At 28.8% G+C, this 7,308-nt stretch overlaps 1 long non-coding RNA gene and 1 pseudogene across 1 annotated transcript; one reads left to right on the top strand and one right to left on the bottom strand.

Moving 5' to 3' along the window:
• Positions 1–1,539: 1,539 nt before the first annotated feature.
• Positions 1,540–2,984, bottom strand: LOC149881916 (uncharacterized). Its single transcript, XR_016445119.1, has 2 exons — positions 1,858–2,984; positions 1,540–1,716 (listed from the first exon to the last, which is right to left on the bottom strand). It is a non-coding gene; the product is annotated as an uncharacterized LOC149881916 (long non-coding RNA).
• A 517-nt stretch (positions 2,985–3,501) lies between these two features.
• LOC149881915 (uncharacterized) lies at positions 3,502–4,554 on the top strand (annotated as a pseudogene).
• The last annotated feature ends 2,754 nt before the right edge of the window (positions 4,555–7,308 follow it).

The following is a 7,308-nucleotide window of genomic DNA, read 5'->3' as shown; positions in this document are numbered from 1 at the left end:
CAGTTCTAATAAAATATTTCATTATAATGAATAAAAAAAAACAAATTTACTGAATTCTCTACTGTCAAAAACCGCCCCTCCCCCTAACACTATGTAACGGAAGTGGAAATACATACCTCCACTGCGTGGAACAATAGGGTATGTGGTCATGAATATTTTTTGATGAAATTTGGCAGGGACATAGAAAATACATCTATACAGTTGCCTGTAAAATTTTAAATATGTACCAACATGCCTTCAATATTAATGCACCTCCGGAACAGAAACGAAATTTTAAAACCGAATGAAAATCACTGGTAACTGTAAAAAAAACAACAGAATTTATAACAAAAAGTAACAGTAACAATAGCAGAAACAGTTTTGTAAAGTGTAACAGTCACAGTAACGCTAAAAGAGGTGGAAATGGTACCTCCACTGGGTCGAAAAATACGGTATGTGGTCATGAATATTTTTTAATGAAATTAGGCAGGCACATAGAAAATAGATCTATACAGTTGACTGGAAAATTTCAAATATGTACCAACATGCCTTCAATGTCAATGCAGTGCCAGAACAGGAACACAATTTTAAATAGCAATAAAAAAAACTCAAAAATTTATTACACGTAAAAAAAAACATAATTTATTCAACATAAAACATTCTACTTTTTTAACAAAGTCTAAGCTAATATAAAATTCTAAAAAAAAAGACAAACAAATACCTCATTACCACACCGACTTCGAGCACGCTGTGAAAAAAAAGGTCACAGCTTTTGTCTTTAAAATCGGTGCCGTAAAATCCCAGATACGCACGTACCTATATAGTAGGGTTGGCAGACGATCCCATCTCGGGTGATTTAAGGCCAGTCTGAGAAATTTTCGTTTTATTTTCGTGTTATTTTTGTTTAAACGCGTGTGACGTGTTTTCACCTCGCGGGATTGATCTCATTAAGAGTTAGACGTTAAATATACCGTTATCAAATTTAAAGTGTAAGTTCTTACTGAACTTGAGGTTCCAAAATATTACATCCTTTTTGAGAATACTGCTCAGAAATGCCTTTATTGGTTCAACCAAATTTTTTTTAAAGGAAAAAATAGGACAATTTACTAGATCTTTCTTCGATACGAATGTGAAGAAACTGGCACTGAAAAATTTTCATACTTTTTTTTTGAGAATGATGAATTTCTTTTAGGCCTCCTAAAATTTTAGCTTCCATATAAAAACACTTATAGAGTTTAGCTATGTTCTTAGGTTGAAATTTAAATGTTCCAAACCTATTCAACTTTGTACACTTTTTTTTTTTGAGAAATTGAAAATTTGCATGGTAGAAATAGGAAAAATGTAGTAAAATACCCTCTAAAAGTCTTTTGACTTTTTAAAGGGTATTTGTCACTTGCCTATAATACAAAAAGGCTAAAGGTTGACGCTGGTGTATATTTTTCCTGATAATTTTATTTTTTCACTTTTCATTACCCCAAGCACAGGCTACATCTTAACATTTGACTCAAACAAATCAGGAGATAATAACTTACTTGAGTTTAGGAAATAAAAACTTATAGATAAACATAAGGTAGTAAAATATTTTCTTTCTAAAACAAAATACAGTTAAAGATTGTCTTTTAAATTGCATTAAAATTAGGTTTACTGGCCCTGCCATCAGTCTGATCCACCATATGCTTTACATAACCTTGGATATATCAGCCTTTGTCAACTTACAAAAGTTTTCCAAAGTATTTTCTAAAAATTAACAATAGAGAAGCTGGATGAAAGAATGAAATTTAGCAAAACCCTATTGTGAGATTTAATACAATTATTTAAAGTGATCAATTATCGGTAAAAAAAAAAGATTAATTAGTATTTAACATTATCATTTCTTACCTTTGCGATGAAACAATCTGCTTAACACTATGATCTCATTCCCATATATTGCATTTTGAAGAGTTCTTGATATTTATTGTTAATTGTCATATGAGAAACAAGGATTAAAAAATTGTCAATATTAATCCAGCACCTTGTATTTTATACACATTATAATGTAGTTATCATATAATGAAAGAAAAAAAAGTGTAATGGAATTCAAGGAAGAAATTAAAATAATTTCTCTTTTATATTTGTATAGGTTTTATTTAGACCCACCACTAATAAAAGCTTCAAGGTTGACTAAAGACAAATAATTGATGAAAAACATTTGGATTTTGCAACTTTTCCTTGTACTTTCAAAACTTGTCTTGTTTTTTATCATTATATTTGCTGAAAAATGAAAATTTCACAAAACTTGTACTAGTAATTGAAAAATTAACAAATTAGATGTATGTATGAATGCATGAATGTATGTATGTGTGTATTTATGAATGCATGCATGCATGCATGCATGCATGCATGCATGTATGAATGTATGTATGTATGTATGTATGTATGTATGTATGTATGTATGTATGTATGTATGTATGTATGTATGTATGTATGTATGTATGTATGTATGTCCGTATGTGTGTATGTGTGTATGTGTGTATGTATGTATGTATGTATGTATGTATGTATGTATGTATGTATGTATGTATGTATGTATGTATGTGTGTATGTATGTATGTATGTGTGTGTGTATGTATGTATGTATGTATGTATGTATGTATGTATGTATGTATGTATGTATGTATGTATGTATGTATGTATGTATGTATGTATGTATGTATGTATGTATGTATGTATGTATGTATGTATGCATGTATGTACTTCCTACATATACCAAGTATATTACACAGAAAATGAATCATAAAAATTAGAAAAGATTAGGTGAAACATTAAATTCATTTTCAAGTAAAAACCAATAACAAAAAGATAAACATAGCAACAAGACAACTGGTTTAACATATTTTCATGTAAAACTTTCAAACTAGAAAATGATTTTTGTTTTGCTTGAAACAGCTGCAAAATATTTAAAAATCTAAAACTTCATGTCTAATAAAAATGTAAATTTGGTCACATGGTTTCACCCGACAAAAAAAATCTTAATTATTCTTATCGACTTTATTGCTCTAAGTGCCGTTAACGATAATTGCTTCTTTTAGTAGTGTTAGGGACGACGCCGGAAGATTATAAAAAACGTCGGATTTTCTGATCGTACCATCAATCACTAATTGTACAAGTGGATAATAACAATTATCGAAGTGTACTAGATTGAAAATTACTGGAATAGATGTGCGTAGATTTTTAATTTTTAAAGATATTCTTCTTTTTCAGAAAAGACAAAATCCGTCATAACCCATAACGTCGTAAAAAATTAGTATTTTAATTTTTAACAGCTTTTGCCTGGTAATGTTCATTTTAGTCAATTGTTTGCCAAAAAAAATTATGCTCAAAAGAAGTGTTTGGTGGTGCAACCGAACACTCATAAAAACGAGACATGCCTTAAATCACCTGAGATGGCTCAGAACATAGTCATAAGAATACATAGTCTGGAAACACGGACCGTTTCCATTGTTTTTCGATTTTAACTTGAAAACTACACAACGACCCGGCGAACCTGCACAAGTTCAAAAAATGGCATCTTTTAACAGCGATTTCGAGACAAATAGTGATTTAGAATGTTTGTTTGACGTGGTTGAAGGAGGATTTTTGAACAATGACATTAACTTAGTTACAAATATAGATTCTATTGTTTCTGATATCGATATTTATAGAGACAATGTCGAACAACATGCATGCATTCAGTGTCCCAAAGTTTACAAGACAATTAGAGGTTTAAAGAGACACATTGCATCGAAGCATATTTTAGAGAGTTTTGAAATAGGTTCTTCCAAAATGTATAATACATTGTCACCACTAACGCTGAAAAGCATAGTTGAAGAATGTGCAAGTTTATTGCAAATGGACATGTGTCTGCCATTTGATATAAGAAAACAGTTCTCATGAGAGAAATTTAGTTTTTCAATAGATGATGCTGAAAATCTTTGGCAAAAGTTAAAACCAATAATAGAAAAGTTTAATGGCAATAGTGATTTATTTTATCAAGATTATTATGGATTATTGAGCGAAAATCTACTAGCTTCACACTTCAGCAACCTAACTTTGAGTAATACACTACTCACTGAAATGTCTTCTCTTATATTAAACAATCTTTCTGATATAAAACCAAATACTATTGAATCTGTAAATACAACTCAGGAAATAACTGATATAGAGAGAAAGAGTTTACAATATCTTATTGGATATACTTTTCAGAGAGTGTATACTAAATTCAAAAGTAGTAAAAGTGTATGTAAGTATAGCCAACAGTGTGTTTCAATTTTACTGCGCTGCAGGGTTATGGAAGATGATACTCATTATTGAATAACATAAGATGAGAAAGAAAACCTACAAGACTCGTTCATTGCAATGCAAAATAAAGAAAGCAAGTGAAGGATATTAACATAAATATTGAACATAAAAGGCTATTTTCATAGCCACATATCTTTTTAAAACATTAATGGCATAAAACTACTTTAATTCTGTTTAAAATTTTCCTTAATAGTTACTTAATTTATTAAGATGGTACTTCAATAAACTTTTTGTTAGCTTTTTGTTGTAAATCTTATAGTAAATTCAGGGTTATGATCAATTGCGTATATATATATATATATATATATATATATATATATATATATATATATATATATATATATATATATATATATATATATATATATATATATATATATATGTATGTATGTATGCATCACACTGATTTAGAGATAGATGAGGGTACATGCATAGACTGGTTTAGGGAGAACCTAGAAGTAAGTTGATAACACATTGAAAGGTTTGGGTTAGGGCAGGGATCAGCTTTTTTTCATTATTCTTCCTTTTTCTAAAAAAACACACTTAAAGTTTAACTTAGTTGTACTTGATGGATGCCCAACAATTTATTTTAATAAAATACGCCAATTGTATTTTGTTTAGAAATATTTTTTGAAGAAAAACAATGCCTTTATGCTAATTCATTTATAGTTACTCTTACCATTGTAAATGACAAATAATGCTTTTAAAACTTTGTGGTTATGAAAATAACCTTTTTTTTTTCAATTCATAAATGTGAAAAAGCAGAACTTAATGTTGGTTTTTAATTTGAATTAACTTTGAACTATTTTTTTTTCTTTTTGGTAAAGGATTATTTTCAATATCCATGATATTATTGTTAGTAGATTGAATGTTACCAGTAATTGGGCGAACTGAAAACTGTGACTTGATTGTATTGTCATTGTAGCCAAAATCTTTGATAGATGGATTATCTTTTCTGTGACCAATTGCACGTTCTCTTCCAAAATAGTTTTCAAGGTCATCTTGGCAGAATCTTTCAGAAAATACAAATTGAACACCATTTTCAAGTAAAAATTTAACAACTTCTTTGAATGAATGCACTGTAATCTGCAAACCTTCATAAGTTTGAGAAGAAATAAACATTTTTGATTTTGAGTTCTCATCAAAACTTCCTTCTCGCTGATCTATAGATTCTTTCCACAATTTAAAGTATAAGAGGAAATTATCTAACCAAGCAAATCTTGAATCATCTACTGATTCATAAGGTTTTAAAAATGCTTTTCTTTTTGTTATATGCTCAACACTGTTCATTACATTCAAACAATCAAAAAACATATCCATCATTAAACAAAATTCTGCAGTTCCAGCAGCTTCTGGTGGTCCAAACTGCTTTAAAACATTTCCTACCATTTCGCTCAATACTTGGGAGGCAAGACGTACCCTCATCACAGAATATGGTGTTAAGTTTACATGATCGCTTGTTAGTTTAAAACTCAGCCAACGCTCAAACTCTTCGCTAGATGCTCCCGAGTTTAAATGATTTAGTTTTACAGCACCTAAATACAAACTTTAACTTGACAAAATTATAAATATAACAATTGAACACATACAAATAAATATATGTTAAATAAAAATAAAGATTTTTTCTTACCCAATAAAATCTTTTTCTTCTTCAAGTTTTCCACTGAAATAACCAGCTCTTTTTTAACAGCTGTAAAAATCAGGATCTCTTAGAAATTTCAATCTTAAAATTCTAGTAAAATAAAAATAAACATTTACAAAAATTACTTAAAATAACTGAAAGTATAAATTCTAAGCATACTACTACTAACCAGTGCAATGAAGTGTTCCTTCACTCACTTTGGCAAGAATCCGTCTGACAGATGAACATTGATTGAATGTCAATGAAGACCCTGAAAACTAAAATTAAAAAGAAAAAATTAATGAAACTGTTTACTTTAACAATAGGTTAATGTGCATTTTATTGCATATACATACATATATATACACATATAGTTATAGTGCATTCCAAAAATGAGGAGAGTGACTATTGACAAAATAATTTAATGAATATAATACAAGTATCAATAAATTACAACCTTAAAAGTTATAAATTACAACCTTTAACTTAAATTCATGACTACATTGTAGTGTACATATATATACTAAAAATACCAAAAGTATCTCAAAAATCTAATGCAAATAAAATACGAAATCAAAAACAATTTATTAAATTAAAAAATAAAAACAATTTATTATTTATGGGAATCATTTCTATGCCAATTACATTTACCAAATGTAATTTCTCCAATCAGCAGCTATCGAATGCATAAATATAGACAGTGTTGCTATAAAATTGTTATTATTAGGAAAGAAAATTACTTAAGACACAAGTAAAATTAACCTAAATAAAATAAATATTTCAAGTACTACCTCATATAAAACTATGTATGAAATAAGCATATTAATTTTGTTAGTAATAATGTAAGAAAATAGACAAATTAAACAAATTAAATTATAACAAGTGAAGCAAGGGTGAAACAACAAAACCATCATCAACTTGTTGAATACACATACTTGAGAATTCTGTCATCTAAAATTGCAATGTGTTTAACTTTATCTAAGTGTGATACTAAATGTGATTCTTAACAGACTTGAATCACACAGGTTTTTTTAAAATTAAAACCTTGCAAAAGACACAAAACTGGCCGAAATGATATTTTGCTACTTTTAAACAAAGGTAAACCATAGATATTAAACTGCCCATAAGGAGCTAAAAATTTTGCAATTTTATCATAAACATGGTTTAATATTTGTTAAACTAATTGCTGAACCAAAATAAAAATAATCACCACCTGCTCGATATGCAACTATAAAATTGTGTTGAGTTTTTTAAATAGACAAATCAGGATGAAACAGACAGAGAATACACAGTAAAGATGACAAAGCAGTCAGATTAACACTAAACTGAACAGCCCAATCAGCTAATAGGGTAGTCAAATCTGATGAGAATGTTTCATCATCATTATTATT

The sequence above is a fragment of the Hydra viridissima genome, unplaced genomic scaffold, assembly GCF_058129835.1.
Source record: "Hydra viridissima isolate aposymbiotic clone 2 unplaced genomic scaffold, HvirCarnegie_v1 scaffold_11, whole genome shotgun sequence".
NCBI classification, from domain to species: Eukaryota; Metazoa; Cnidaria; class Hydrozoa; order Anthoathecata; family Hydridae; genus Hydra; species Hydra viridissima.
Note: the sequence above shows the minus strand (reverse complement) of the source record. Positions and strands in the feature narration are given on the sequence as shown.